General features: G+C 46.4%; 1 protein-coding gene across 10 annotated transcripts in view; it reads right to left on the reverse strand.

Moving 5' to 3' along the window:
• LOC135396793 (synaptosomal-associated protein 25-like) overlaps nt 1-16,859 on the reverse strand; it is a 292,543-nt gene that overhangs the window by 108,117 nt on the left and 167,567 nt on the right. The gene's annotated exons all lie outside the window — the stretch shown is intronic.

Raw genomic sequence — 16,859 nt, forward strand, 5'->3', positions numbered from 1 at the left:
TGGGGATGAATGGGGGAGATGCTTAAGAAAAGCAAACTGAGACCTCTATAAGCCCTGCAACGCTCTTATGCTTGAGTGCATCGCCTATACGAAGGAACCCGCCACACGTCTCATCCGGTCGTGGTTGCGTCTCATGCGGTTCAGTCAACACACCCTGCCGTTGTTAGCCTGTGTAGCCAACGTCACGTAGCAATCGAAAATCCTCCCGAGCACTAAGCCCCCAAACAACCTCCCGTTACCGCCTGAGGAAGAAAAAGAAAAGTGGATGGAAGGAAGGTGACAGGCACCGGTTATAAAAGAGCGTGGAAGGCACATCGAACATAGACGAGCATACATTTTTTAACCACGTGATATGAACATGCTATACCTTCGGGAGCTGTCACTCAAAATTTCTTTTCGGAGAGTGCGAACATCCTGAGAAAACTACAAGAACGCGAGCTGCAGCAGCGAACTCCCCAAGCTTTACCTTGTGCGTTGTGACGTCACGTCAGTCCAACACTTTTTATTGGCTGCCGAGAATAGTCTGCTAGCGACACGACCGGTCGACTGCTGTGCTTCAAACGCGGGACGGGCGTCGCCAAATACAACAACAAATACGAGAGAGAAAGGAAAGAAAATTGCTCGTGTGCTTCACTATTGGGCAGAAGACATGACGTCACAGACAGGCAGCCGAGGGAAGATGCTTTTCTTTTTGCCCGCTAAATTGGAAGCTTTCTTACGCACCGCGCTTGCGCGCCGCACTCGTACGTTTTGTGCGAGTAGGGCGTGTAATCCTAGCTTATACTTCTCCTGACTTTTTCTCTTTTTTTTTAGGCCTTTTCATTCTCCTTTTAAAGGGACGGTCGCATTCGCTCCAGTCGATTTCGAAACTATAGTGTTATTTTATTCCTCCTGAACCACCGACCGCTGTATCAAAAATCCACCGCGAAATAGTGGCGTAGTTTGACCGTTATTCGACGAAATACATGTTCAGGAGCAGACGCCGAATGTTGAGAGTATTCAGGAACTCGCTATCTAGAAAAACGAGAAGAGGTCCCTCCCTATGAACCAATGAGGGCGCGGCACAATGGGGATTATTTCGGAGTCGGAGGCGAACGGCATGATAAGGCACGGCGAGCGTGGCGCCATCTAGTGTCGGGAAAACCGTGAACCAGAGTGGCTCCTAGATTGGTATGCCCTCTTAGAGAAAAGGAGTGCCGCGGTCGTGCGGACGTCTCGCAGAGCTACGGGGCGTCTGGCTGGACGGCACCTTTTCTCCTCTGAGCTCCACCCTCTCACTCCTCCGCTTAGAGAGTGACGTCATGCTGCCGCAGCCTCTGCAGCTGCGGAACCAGCGCTGTTCCGTTTACTTAATATCCAAGCACTTTTCGTACGTAAAAATCAGCTAAGTAGGTTGTGGGTCGATGCCGAACATAGTGGAATCGGTTTCCATAGATGGGTTTCATAGATAGGACACAGACCATGCTTTCAGACTTTAGACTGGAATAAATAGTCCATTTAATATGTAGTTCGCTGCACTCTTTGTCCTGTAAGCTGTTCGTTCGCTGCAGATGATAGACATTATCGATCATCACAGGATCCCTTCTTCCTATCTAATCCAATCGCTACACCGCATACACGATCACAAAATCGTTACTCCTTTGCGGGTGCTCGCAAAAGGCGACGCAGGCGCTGTGCAATCATCCCATTTCTCCCCAAACAGTAGAGCCAGGACAAACGGTACCAAGTTCCGGTGCAAACGCGACTCGCGAAATCAACAGCAAATGCACAGTGACGCCAAGGCATGGCTATATTCACGTTGCATGTTTCAACCGCACGAAGATCAACACTCGACGTCGGCCCAGACACGCAAATATTTAGCGATGGGGCGCCGACCAATGTCGACGAAGATGCCCTCGAGGTTTCCACTACACGCCTGGGACTGTACATGCATAGAGAAACGAGGTGTCTCAACTAATTAGGTGAGTGTCTCTTCGTAATAGAAAACGTACATGTTAGGGGAAGCTGTGGCCTGGGTCAGCAGAAAGATCACAGTATTTCTTTCCGCTACTGCCTCCAGTTTCTTGGGCTCTCTTATGAAGCTCTGGTTACGGAACGTTGCAACATGTACGTGAGCGTGGGGAAACGACAAATTGACGGAACAGAAAACGATCAGTCAGGATGCCTTGTGCTGTTCGTTTTGTGTTCTGTCCACTTGCCTTTTCCTCAAGCTCAGGTACATGTTGCCAACGTCAAGTACGTATACAGTAGCTCGCTTGCATATTACTTTAATGTTCGAGTTAGTAAAGTCGCGGAGAAGCTTTTTATGATATATGACATAACAAGGGGCAGATCTTATCAATTATACCTAGGGGCAGATTATCAAAGGTAATACCTAAGTACTTAAATGAAGTAACATAACCAACTGGCATACAAGCACAATCATGACAGTCGGAAACATGAAGATAAAAAGAGTGGTTACAAACAAGTCGCTTCAAGGGGTTATAAAAACAAATAAGGTTTGATTGGTTGGCGTTTACAATAAAAGAATTATCATGCATCCAATCCATAACGGAACATGAATCACGTTGTAAATTATCAGAGGCTTCCTGATAAGAGGAATGGATAGAGATTATAAAGTATCGTCTGCGTATTGGAACATGAGAGACTCAGTCACCGCCCTTCTCATATCGTTCACGTAAATATTAAATAATAAAGGGCCTAAACAGGAGCCCTGCGGGACTCCCCTGGTCAACAAAGTGGCAGAACTGAGTTTGTCTCCCACCTTTACCCTTAGAGACCACTCTTTCAAGTAAGAACGGAGCCAACCGAAGAATTACGTCACGCGGTGGAGAACAGTGTTTAGAGTGGACGCCGAATGAATATTTTTTCAGACCTAAAGCGTAGAGTGAACCTTACCGTTATGTTGCATAATCTCACTTACGTCCAAAATAAAAGGCAATAACCAAACCGCACAGCTCAGCTCGCGCAGAAGAGAAGGGCTCCCCAGCAACGTTCTATGCGAGGACGAGGACACAACACTGCTTCCACGAGCAGCGAATAGCCACGTAAACGAGCAACAACAAAGACCAGGCTCTTCCCATGTAAGACACTTACATCCCGGATGATGTAGAGTAACCATTTACGCTGTCCCGCCAACAACATTAACCGGCGGTGAACGTCCCGACCATCCATCCTCCCTATTTATCGTCCCTGCAGTCCGCGCCGCATTACGCTCTGTAGCCGTGCCCAACACCTCGAAGCTGGCCTGCAATTCCCATCTCGAGGTAATACTGTCGACTAACGGTGAACCCTGACTCTCTTTATATCCTTCCCGAACGTGGTGGCAGAATTCAATAGATGTCGTGGGTGTCATTGTGCGTACGTGACTTGAAAGCTGTAGTGACGTCGCTAATGGGAGGAGAAAGGGAAAGAGCGATGACCGTCCGCTTATAGGACCAGACTCCGAATACACGTACAATGAGATACGAGGAACGTATGCCTCACTACACAACAGGCACACAGCGGGTGGCATCGGAAGTATTGCGTGTGAGTGAAGGAGCAGAAAGAGGGGCGGCCAAATGAGCCGTGTGCAGAGCTGTGAAGTGATTAATCGAAAACAATAATTAGGGTACGTTAATTGATTAGATTTAGAAAAAAAAAATATTTGCCTGTATCTAAATTCTTTCGAAAAGGGACTCTAATTTTGATAATAAAGTACAATAAAAATTAATCGTGCAATAATATGTAAAATACAAATTTTTTAAATGAATGAATTTTTATCATTAATAAAGATTTTGCCTGTAACTTGTATGCGATCGAAAATTATTTTCTGATGTTCTTAAAACGAGTTCGTTTTGAACGTTTCGCTGCAGTATCGTGTCTTTCAAAAGGCTGAGACTATTTCGTACTCGAACGAGGTCCTAACTGCGCATGGGGACACTTCTCTCACCTATAGTCAATCACGTATATTTTAACTTCTGTCTTTGCAAATTTAATCCTCATCCCTTCCTTAGATGCGAAGTTAATATTTGCACATCTGCACACCCCTCAGAAAAACAAACAGAAATACAACAGCGCTGTAGCATGCAATAAAGTTAACGTTGTGGTAACCAGTGGCTGGAACTGCATAGGTTCTGCCGGTCTCCTCCCCCATTTCACTTCCGTTTTTCGGAGCAAGGCTCAGGATCTGACATTTTATTACGTTACTGGGTCTGGATGCACAGCCGCATTCTTTCTTCGGCGCATAAAACGTAAATTGGCCGCTTGATGATGCGAAATGCTCGGGACGAGCCGTGCAATATAGGGGTCTCCAATGGTGCGTGTGGTATAGCAGTACTTTGTGCGGAGAAGTTCAGAAGCCCCTTTTTGGAACAGCTGAGAGCGAAAGCGGACGGCGTGATGAGACGGTCATCACAGAAACGACTGGCGAGATGAAGCGTGAAGAGCTTCGCGAAGCCGCAAAGAGTCGGAACGAAAACTGGCTGCCATTCTGGTTTTATGAAGGAATCGCTGGAAGCGATATTCGGCCGACAAGAGTCCACCCTGTTCACGGTTCTGTTACTAACAGAGGAAATTTCTGGCACCGAACGGTTTTCAACCTGTTAGGAGTTCAGTTATCCTATCATATTTTTATTTAACAGAGCACAACTTCACAGTCACCTCTCTCCCCAGGCTTTCACAAAAGCAATGGGGAAGTGAAGCGACGGTGAGTGGCCCTTCACATTATCATCATCATCCTCCAATCTCTATCTATCTCTGTCTGCGTGCGTCTAGCAAAACAAACATCAACACAGCAGCGAGAAAAACAAACTGACATTTTTTTGAAGCACGAATCTGCTCTAAACGATCCGTGGTTTATGATATGGACGGCTCGGTTGCACAAAATAGAATATCATAAAATGACGCAAAGCTCATTAACGAATTCTACGCAGCACGTCCGCAATATTCTGGCGAAGATATTGTAAGTTCAAGATTGGTAAAATAACATTTTAGTGCGACCTGTTCCAGTTCCGCAATATCGTCTAGTGTCGTTCTGCTCTTTATGACGATCAAGCGTTTCATTAGTATGCTACTACCGAGGCAGGAATACGCTCTACAAATTTCACCCCAGTTAAATAAATCTAGCAGTTACGTACGTTTCGAAGAAGTACTGACATTTCTTAACGTGCAACATGAAAGCTGAAGAAGCAAATGGCATCGGCTGCGCACGAGTGCAGTCACCAACACTCTAAGCTGTTCTCGCTCCCGTCACCTCCTGCGAAAGAGGCGCAAATACTCTAGGCCTTCGAAATCTTCATCTCGAGCAAAATTACTGGACACGATCCTCTCCCTTCACTTCGCCCATTCACAAACGGCAGCGATGTGGAGAACGAGGCCCCCTTGAATGGACAAAGAAAGCCATTATCGCCAAAGTGATCGATCCCGCGTGAAAGAATCGTATAAATACCCTCGGTACATAAAGTCTCCTCGCACAGGTCGCAGAGTTAAAAAAACGAAAACACGACGAAGAAACACGGGGGTAGAAAAGGAAAAGACAGGCGACGAGGGATTTCTCGATTCTGGTATTTGTTTCGCTCTAAGGAAGACTCCCGGGGTCGCATCCTATTACTTCTGGAACAACAAGTTGTTCTAGTTCAGCCTGGGCGCTGCAGGTAATCTTTCAACCAAATGGTTGATCAGCCACGCGAGTTGTGTGAGCTTCTCGCTTCTTAAAGTGCATGATAAGAAACACATTCAAGTCAGCCACGTCCACAGAACGTACACTTCAGAAAAACGTTCGCACTAAAGGGAACGATCAGCGAACACAAAGCAGATTTTCTATCGTCATGATTTGTACATGAAAACTAAAGCGTTGGGTTACAATGTCGTTAGAAGCCTTCTCACCAACTGTAGTGTGACAAGCCACCAGTGACAGCAGCGAATGTGTGACGTCATCACTCATGGCGTCATGTACAAAGCCACCGTGCTCCTACCATGATCTGGTTACAAAGGAAGTCTCGGAGCCTGGGGGTCACATCTTTTGCATTATTGTATGTCTCTATGCATGCAGAAGCTTTTCTATTCCATGTATTTCCACAGGACTGATATATCCACTAATTTATTCGCTCTAAACAGCACTATTAACAGGCTCGAAAAAAGAAGAGAAAAAGACGAATGTATATACGAGAGGCATATAAGTGCCATGTTAGCGTGGTTTCTAACACAGAGACGCTGCTAATCTATTTCCATCATTGAATCCAATGACGCTTATCTTTTACATACTTAACATTCTGCTGAATGGCGCGCGTAGGAAGCGGGAGAAACGCGCCAGGGCTATCATATCGCAGAAGCAAGTCACCTGCACAATCAGTAATAACGACTCAACACGGCAGGTCGCCCTTACTTGACGACGGGATCTGGACTATTACCTTGCAGCTTTTAAAACAGAATGCATTCTACGCGTAGGGACTGAAGTCACGTATTTCATGGTCCTAAGCACCTTAAGGTTCGTGCCGCGTGTGTCGTTTTGTGGGTTCCACCTCAGAATAGCTACTTTCCATCAAAGTTCGTATCCGTGTAGGTCTCCTGTAAAGCGTGCTTTCACTGCACTGTTCTATCGCACGCAGGAGAAGCCAGCAAACAATATGCCCTCCCCTGGCTCCCTCAGCGAATAGACGGTCAGATCTTGGGCTGCTATAATAGAGTATAATGCTGCTGAAAAGGGTCCTTTGGGGTTGCGAATATCCACACCTGCTGGGATGCACTGCAATTGAAAACCAAGAATTCCGAAGCAGAGCAAGCAAAACGGCAGCGATTGAATGATGAGGCCGAGCTCTGAGCCTGCCAAGCATCACAATATATTGGCTGAATATTGGCTGGATATCGGAAATACTGGACCACTATTGGACCAACAACACCATGTAAATGATGACTATGACATGGGGTGTTGCACCGCTGGGAAGCAGTACCCTACTACATTACGTGTGTAATATTAGGTGAGAGATATGAGAATGGAGTGAAATGACCAAGTGCAAGTCATTCACGGAACAATACTAGACCAGTATTGCCATTATCCAGCTAATATTGCGCCAAGATGTTGTGCTGCTCAGGTATATACGGTACCTCACTTACTTATAGTCATAGTAAGCCCATTCTCTGTTCCACCAGTTCAGACAACCAACAAAGCGCCAGAGCGAGTGCCAAGATGTTCGAATGCAGGTTAATCCTACGAAACGCGAGAGTACTTAGTCGCCCGAACCGCGTAGGGAAGACTCAACAGGAAAGTGCAAAAACAATTTAATTCAATTGCTATCAATTCAATTGGTTCGGTCTCGGTTAGCGCGCCGGCCATGTCACGTCGTGACTTGGAGGTACCCGGGTTCGAATCCTGATACCGGCTGCGCTGTCTGGGGGTTTTCCTGATTTTTCCTCAGACGCTGTCAGACACATGTCGGCACAGTACTCTTAGAAGTCGGCCCAGGACGCACGTTCCCCCAGGGCGTTTGACGTTGCCCACCCCTGTGAGGCCGACAACGGCGAGCTCTTTTAGCACTACCACGACCACCACCACCACAACCTTAGATTTAGTCGGGATGACCACATTTTGACGGGATGACGCGTCAAGTTTTGTCTATCGTCTGTTGCCTCAAAATTTGGGAGAATTATAGATCCTCTAGTAAGGTTCTAGACATTACAAGTATGTCATCTTTAGCGAACACGCGAATAGACAAAATAAAAAGCAGGAGTCATGATACGATAACTTTACCGTGTATTCACACGAGCGACATTCCCTGCAGAAGCGGAAGACGCGAAAAACGTCATAGCTTTCTCAGCGCGAGCGCTCAACGTCCAGTATTCATGTACACTGCTAAACCGTGGGGAATATCCTGCAATATATTCTGCAGCAGACGACAAGAAGGACGCTGACGGTGTCGTCTGCGAAGTGTCGCCTCCTAAGTGCGCACTACGACACTTCCGATATTCTGCACCGTGTGAATGCTCACATAACACGGGACGGACCTTCGTCTCTGTAAGCAGTGTTTTTGCTTTTTCTTCCACTAGAATCTTCCGTGAGGATGTCGTTCGTGTGAATGCACAGTTACCGACATCGTTTAGTACGACTTTTAGTACAAGCCAAGTTCAGGGAAAAGCTACTCCCAGGTCAGTTACTAAACTCAAATCTCAATCCTCCGGGTCGGCACGCCATCCGGCATTCCTAACAGAGATCAACGACCGAATTACAGGCGCAACAAATTGCACGAATTCTTTCGCACATACGCTGAACCTTCTAACCCGTAATGGCCATTAGAGCCGTTCGTTTTTCGACGCTACAGTGCAGTTTAATTAACGAATTTTAATCGCGCAACAAATGCGCTCTATCACGGCTAAAAGCCTACGCTACATCAGTGTCCTGGTGTTTTCCAGTTCAGTGGGTAGCTTCAGCGAATCGCACGCTATCGCTTTGCGAACGTTAAAAGATAGCGCTGCACATGAGTAGTAGTACTGTACGCAAGGTCGGTTTACGCGCGTGCGTACACTAGAAGCTTTTGCGAGAGCATCTCACAGGATTCCGGCTACTTCATCGCCTCCAATGTTTCATTAGTTAAACCATGTGTTAAGTTGACAAAATGGCGTCGATGCAGGTTAGCTGATGGATGATTTTTTTTAAATTCCGTATTAGCGTCGCGAAGCAACTGTGGCTATGAGCGGCGTACAGACGTGGACAGATGGAGAGAGGACAGCAGGAAGGAGTGGGGGACAGAGGGGTTAGTATGCGTCCTAGGCCGACTTCAGGGGAACTGCGCCGGCATTCGTCTGGAAAGTCTTCGGAAAAACCCGAGAAAACCTCAGACAGCACAGCCGCTGACAGGATTCGAACCCGTGTCACCTCCCAGTCTCGGCGTGGAAAGCGGCCACCCTAACCACTGTGCCACGGGAGCTGGTAGCTGATGGATGAACTCCATAATGTAAACGTCTAAGCCTGGGCACACAGAGGGACGACACGAACACACGACATAGTTCAGACCGAAATACAAAACATAGTGAAGGTACAAAGTAACATAAGAAATGTTTTATGATATACACGTATATATTTTTTATTTTGATGACGTTGTTTGGAAATTTTTAAACATCAAGAGTGTTTTTGCTCCGACCTAGAACGCATAGCGTCTTATCGTAGCGTACGGAAAATGATAGGGTACGTTGCACTAAAACTAAACAACAATAACTTTATTTGCAGACGATGAATGGGAGATTTCATCTCCAGGGGCGATACTCTACCCCATTGCTGGTGGGGATGCGGGAAATGAAATAATAAGGCCCTTCCCAATAACGATCGAAGTCCTATGCTGTCCAAAAAACGTCAAAAGAGCTTGAGGGTAGCGCTGGATCTGGCCAAGACCAAAGCAATTTTGAGATGGGGGGGGGGGGGGGGGGGGGGGGGCGTCCAGCTGATCAAGAGACCCGGAGAGTGCGGTTCGGGAAGGTTGGTAGTGTTGGCAATGAAGAAGAATGTGTTCTAGGTCCTCTAGAGCACCGCAGCGAACAGCAGCTGTGCGAGTCAACTTGTCTCAAGCTGTAACGCCACTGAGTTGTAAGGGCCACATGGAGTCGCATCAAATGAATTAATGCAGCATCTTGACGAGAGGTGTTTCGTGGCGTGCGGAAAGCGAGCGTTGAATCAACTCTTCTCAGCATAGACGGGGGGAGAATGTCGGTTGTCCATTGGCGGGAAGCCAGGGGAGTGTAACTAAACCTTCCGTAATCCTCGGTCCGGCCTTGAACAGACTGCTCGTTCCCCCGAAATGACTTTCTATTGTGTTCTCAACTGGTGTTCCTTTCCCTTCTGTTTGTATATTTCTTGTTTTGTGAAGTAAAATTTTCAGCTGTGTTTGAGACTTCGTGTTGTGTCTGACCCTTCGTGTTCCCTAGTCTCGGGGTTTTTACATTATGCGTCATCTTCACCAGCTCGCTTGCTTCCTACCCATTTTTTAATTGTAAAACTCTCTGATATGGCGCGTGGCGATTGTTTGATCTTCAGCATAGCTCGCGTGGCTCAGTGTTTAGCGTGCTGGCCATGTCACGTCGAGACTGGGAGGTACCCGGGTTCGAATCCCGATGCCAGCTGTGCTGTATGGGGGTTTTCCTCAGACGCTTTCAGACATATGTCGACACAGTTCCCTTAGAAGTCGGCCCGGACCGCACATTCCCCAGGGCGTCAGTCGTGACGTTGCCCACATCTGTGAGGCCGGCAACGGCGAGCCCTTTCACCATCATCATCACCACCACCACCACCGTTTGATCTTCAGACAGCATCTGTTCGTCTTACTCTTTTAGGAGGTCTTACTCTTTTAGGTCTTACTCTTTTAGTCATGTCCCGCTTACACGGAGCTCTGTTAACCGGAAAGCTCGATATCCGAGCAAAAAGGTGTCAGAAAGGTCCTCAATTCCATTAGTTATCCGGGATTCGGTGTCCGTATCCAGGTGCGGAATATTAGCGAAATTCCGGACGACCCCATAGGTAATTTGACTCAGTTATCCCGAACCCAGGCGAGGCTGCGCAAGCTCGCACCCGCTTATCCAGACAGCGTGGCAGCGCGTGTCCCGGAGACGCCCTATAATACGGCTAGCGACCAGCCAAACGTGCTGCCGGGAGAGAGAAGGGCCGGTCACGGAATGCAATAAAGCAGCCGTTAAGCCGGTTAACCTACACGGCTCCCGCAGCCTCTCAAGTGTTTGGCTTCGGCATGCGTACATGCAGGATTTGGCTATTCTTTGCACTGAATTGGCTACTTCCTGACTTGGGAAACGGCAACTTGGCTATTATCTGGCTACTTTGCGGATACTTCTTGGTGCTACGTTTGAGACTCCTCTGTACTCAAAATCGGGATGGTCTTCATCGTGGCACCCTATCAAATGCCGCAGTACGATACGTTCATTTCTCTCTCCCTCGATGACCGGCACTCTCTCACTCAGTGTGATGTCATCGAAACTGATTTCTCTTGGTGTCCTCGGGTTTCAGTACTCGTTGAAGAACACCCGGGTGGGTAAAATCCTTGCACAAATAGAGAGTGAATTAACATCATGCGAATTATCATGAGCTTTGTCGTCTGGTTACACAGTGGCCGCTAGGCCCTGTACGTTCGTTGTGTGTTTTATGTTTAGAGTGGGAGCTCAAGGCTTCGTACGCACGACCCTGGTCATGCATTCTTTCTGAAAATGGCATCTTCCTCACGAACTCGACCCGAAGGTTTTCTTGCTAATTCGTCACTGTACATCGCATGTGCTCTAGTCGAAATGACAGTTACGCATTCATGGTACAAGTACCTTCGAGGAGCTCAGCACACCAGTGGCTACAGAATTGGCTACATACAAGGAGAATCGACTACTTTTGGCTAGTTTCTCATCGAGCTTGGCGACTTTCCTGGCGGATTTCCTTCCCTCGTCATCCTTTCATGTGAACCTTTTTGGAATGTGGTAGGGTCCTGCACTCAACGCAGGGAAACATCCCCCACTATCATCATCATCCATTCATCTGTGTTGTTGTTGTTGTTGGCGACTTTCCAGGATTTTGACCTGGCAACCATGGTCCGTAGTACATGTACGCAACTGCATATTGATGTTGTAAATTTACACGTTTTAGCATGACAAAATAAATCAAGAACTCAATAAGTGGGACTTGAACTGGGATTCGTATGAAATATGTAACATGAACAATAAACAAAAGAGGACACAAAAGGTATCATAGGCAGACAAGCTGCATCAAAGCAGCACGTTAGGAAACGGAGAGCACGGGAAGAGGGAGAATATATAATTATTAGAAGACAAAAAGAAAGGGGCGAAAAGCGGAAAGGTCAGCCAGTTGTGTCGACTTGCTATTCCGCAAGAATATAAGCAGAAAATAAAGTAACCAAAACCAACTAAATAAAACAAGCTAGAAAGAAACTAACAAATTCACCAAAGGAGAGAGAGGGATCAGAGAGAGAGAGAGAGACAGATCAAAGGAAGAGAGAGAGAGAGACAGCACGGGAAGGGAAGGCAATCCTCGGAGCATTGGTACTTCCTTTAGATTCAAGGGACAGAACCAAGAAGGAATACTAAGAACAGAAACACATATGTTTAGGTAACCCCTATCCCACTCAGGCGTTCCTCGTTTGCTTTTCTCAACAGCCGACCAGTTCCAAGTTCTCACCAATGCCAACAATTCCGTGCTCCATGCAAAGGGCGTCATCCAAACACGGCAACACGTACACTATTTTCGTTCCTTTGTTTATTCTCCCTCGGCGGTCTTCTTCCGAGCCACCGGTAGTAGGGGCAGGAAGCTCTCAGCGACTTTCGCCAAACAGCAACCAGCCCTAAAGTCAGCGTGCCGTTGTTCATGCGGGGCAAGGACGTGACCGTCTCGCTCATACCCCACGACTACCGGATCGATGCTTTTCCACCGTCATTTCAGCGCTTCTATTTATAAATACTAGACGAGTCGCGAAAAAAGGCAGCGCTCCCACACCGTGGCCATCTGGTTCTTCGTACATATAGTCCGAATGACGACCGCCGCAACGCACGCTGCGGAATGCCGTGCAGTATATGGTAGGCTGTAATAAGGGGGCGACGCATTTCGCCCGTACCATTTTCTGTGCCTCGTATGTCGGATTTTACGTCACTCCTCCCGACTCGACTCGTTCTATTACCTCCCCGCAGTATTCTCTGATTTTCTTTCCTTTATTTCCCTTCGCTCTTTCCCACAAGAAAATTTCTGGGTATTCGCGAATATTGATATGATATCAAAGATCGTACTACGTACCATACAATTTTAATGCGGTACCTAGGGACGTGCTTACCGAAAAAAAACAAAACGTGGCGCGAGGAAACTAATCAGAAATAGTTGTTTCTGAAAGGTTGATGAGTACTGGCGTGGCATTAATAACACATGTACGTTGCATTTTCATCTTGCATTGTATTGTTGTGACTGTGTATTTGCACTAATTGTATCGTTCTTTTGCAAAATACTGCTGTAATGGGTCCTTTTTTATTCCTTACTTGTTCAGTTTCTTTTTTTTTTTTTTCATCATCTTTCTTCAAAGCTATGTAAGTGCATAAATACTGGTGTTAGTGACTGCCTGCCATCTAGCAAGGAGGGTCCACACGCCAAAAGGCATAGGCCATCCTGTTTTCTTTTCAATGTGTGAAACCAGCATGGAATAAAGTTTATTATCATTATTATTCGGATTCCTCGAATACCGAAGCGAATAATTGTGTGTCCGAATCGCATAGGACATTCTGTATTCTAATTTCGAATCCAAGGAATGCCTCTTTCACACCAGATATTAAGTATCTGACAAGTTTCGAGGCTGTTTGCGTAAGCCCGAAAACACCACCAGAGAAGGTATACGGGAGAGTAACTGCTGTTTCATGCGAAGTCGCTGACCATGTATCCGTACATATGCTGTACATGCATACGGTTCGGTTGTGTAACTATTATGCTATACTATCGTTTCGTATTTAAAATGGCATTACATTGACAACTCAGCAACAGCTTTTTTTAGGGTGCTTCAAGTGAGGAATAATTTTGCAGTGGAAAGAAAACAATGCTCAGCAATTTAATATTACGCGGATTAATATCTGAATGGAGATGAAACCCCGCTGGACAATAACGAAAGTGTTGCTTTCCAAACGGATAATTTACTGTCAGAAATACGATCTTTTTGGTACGCGTCGCGTCGTTGAAGAGGGACGATACATCCAATTTGCATGATTCTAGCGAGGTCCGTGTGCGAGTGTTGCGCTGAGAAGAAGAAGAAGAGAGAAAAAAAGCTAATAAACGCCCGAGTTGGATGCATAATGCATCTAAATATCTGTCAAAATGTTGGTGCTCAAAACGGATATAAGCCATTTCAAGAAAAGCAAAATTTCGGTATTTGCATGCACTCTCAATCGTTAATTTCGCGAGACATGAAACAGAGATCAATATTTCGCTGCAACAATGAAAATCTTCCCATCTTTTCCCAATTACCACCAAAGTGTTACGTTCAGTGTTATATTTAGGTCCCTTTTTCCTCCGTGCAACTGCATGGGACCTGCGCGAGGTGATGCTCTTTTTTCTTTCCTTTTTTTCACAGTCAAAAAGTGCAATTTCTTCCACCCCCACAGTGCGCACAATTAGGCAAAGGTACTCAGAAGCCATAATCTTTCAAGCCTCGTTAGCTCGAGCTTGAATAAATGAGCTTAAGTTGGCTTCTCCTAGTCGGGGTCACGTTTTCCCATCCAGCGCCTCACTAATTATTTACTCATTCCATCCCCTTACCTGCAAAGCTGCTCAAAGTATAATTGCGGGACTACACGGCGACCGCCCGCGCTTCATTAATGTCCTCCTCCCTAAACGAAGCCCCCCGCATGCAAATTCCCCGACTTGTATCCGCTTTAACTGCGCACACAGAAGTATGCATGCAAACACGTGGCACAATCCCATCCCAATGTATCAGTACATGCGATATTTACAAAGACGGTCCCGCAAGAGGACAAAGAAGGAATGTTGCTCTTACGGACTCAACTAGGCGGGATACGAGGCTGCGTGTTGTTCGTTCTAAAAATAGATGTTAGCGGATATGAACGCGCGACGCATCACTGTTCCGGGAGAGGACGCGTTGATGGCATGTTAGGTCCTTGCGATGACAAAGATGCAGTTAAAGAACGCCTGTTTCTGGACTGGACTGGTAGAAGCACAAAGGAAATATCTACAGGGTGAATCTGAAGCAGGAAGTACTGTCAAAACGCGGTGTTGATATTCCATTCGAGTAATGCAATATTGACGTGCTCTGTTCTCTAACAGACACAGGTCTACTGGACGAACTCCTCTGCACTATTGCGTTCGCGTGCGTGTTACGCTAACTCATCAAATCATATCAACCCACATGCATAGGGGCAGGGCCCCGCAGCCTAAAAGAGGAAACGCCCTAGGACATCATCGTCCATCATTTCACTGTTGCTGCTGAAGACCGGAATAAGACAATGACATACCTATGCGTGTTGCGTACTGGAAGTGATGTCACTTTTTCTTAAAGCGGCAAGATCGAATCTAATCTCTGGCTAGGACTTTTTCTGTGGGTAATGTCAATGAAGAAGTGCCAGCAGCTGTATCGCACTAATACCGACCCACTAACATGGCGCGCCACCGGACATTTCCTACCTCTGAACGGCTTCCGATGCAGACGACAGTATGTAGCACCAGCAGAAACCCTCTTGCCCTGGGGCGCACAAACAACGATAACGAAACTTTATCCCTGGAGGATCTTCTCTTTTCTCACCAGGGAAGTATAATCCAACGGCGTGTATAAATTTGTTTCCATTTACATTTAAACTGCAGCAGCGCGGTGCATGCCTGGCTACAACTCTCCATATCCTGGTACTGGGGAGCTGGTCAAAGCAGCAGCAACAACCTGTGCTGTGCGCCCTGGCGAACTACCTCAAGGACGTACGTGCTGAAGTAATATTTTAAATCACTCAATGCTTTGACATATCAAGCGTCATGGAACAGCTGGTCGCATCAATCAGTGCGACCTACGTTTTCTTTTTCTCTCCTTTTTCTTTTTCTACTTCTAATCTAATCTTCATATCCACAAACTTCCGCAGGTGCTGTACCATACTGCATGATAAAAAGAGTGGTCGAACGCGAGGGGGCCGATGTCACTACTCGACGGAACAGGTAACCATCTCACATATCCCATACCTTAGCGGACGCCAGGTAGTGTCACTACCTTCACCGTTTCCGGCTAAATGTTCCCTCTGCCCAAACGTTTTTACACCGCCATTGTAAGAGCTGCCTAAACAAGACCCTATGTTTAGCGCCAGAAGACACGGTGCACATATTGCACAAGTGCGAGCGCTTCGCAGGATGTTGCGAAGTATTCAGGAGGTCGTTTGAAGGATTGTGTCATTAACTGGACTCAGCCATTAGTTGGACCCTGCTTGTTCTCTGTTATGCCGCTTGGTCACCTTGGAGTCTGTTTTTCCAGTTTTTTGTTTTCCTGTTTTCCACTTGTTTCGTTCACGCAGGGCTGGCGAAAGTGGTGGGGTTTTGTTCCGGGAGTCTGTTATGGGAGTAGACGAATGTGTCGTATGGTGATTTCAATTTCTCGCTTTTATTATTATTTTTTTCAACATCAACACCGTCCTACTTTCTTTTTTTAATCACGTGTCCTGGAGTAGCTTGTCCCGACTTTGCCGGGACTCCCATCTCGATATTTTTTTATTTTTCAATCAATCATTTCGGAGTGCCTTAGACAGACATAAAAATGGCTTTCTCAACAAAAAGGAAGATTGGCTCAGAGACTGGCCAGCAGTCTACAAACTCCACAGTTTCACCTCCTTCTTCAAGACTCTCGCGGAACGTTCACCGTTCTAGACAAGTAGGGGCACATCATCAATAGAAGCGTCTGGAGTAACCGGCACAACGTGTATTCAGGCTAACATCTCCATATTTTCCTGCCACAACCAGGCCGAGATACAGCTTCATTATATGAAAACCGTTTGTGTTAAAAATTGCTTTTTTGAAGAAAAAACGTGTTATAAGAAAATCGTTTACGATAACGACACCGTGAACTCACCGTACCTACCGGAACCAATGACAAAGTGCATGACTCAGAGTATCATTCTCTGAATGGGTACGGAAGATACAGTACATTATCAGTACAGCCTCATTATTATACAGCCACGCTATCAACGATCTACTACAAACACACTCTATGGTATAGTGTCAGCATGCTGCCGTAACACTTACGTGTCTTTCCTATACAGTGTTTCCGTCTCTTATATCTCTTCCATCTCTATTATCTTCATAATGATGTTTTCACAAATTGCACGTGCTACTAAAGGTGCTATCTCGCACAGCGTCAGCGACAGTATAC

This window comes from Ornithodoros turicata, chromosome 6, assembly GCF_037126465.1.
Source record: "Ornithodoros turicata isolate Travis chromosome 6, ASM3712646v1, whole genome shotgun sequence".
In the NCBI taxonomy this organism is placed as follows: Eukaryota; Metazoa; Arthropoda; class Arachnida; order Ixodida; family Argasidae; genus Ornithodoros; species Ornithodoros turicata.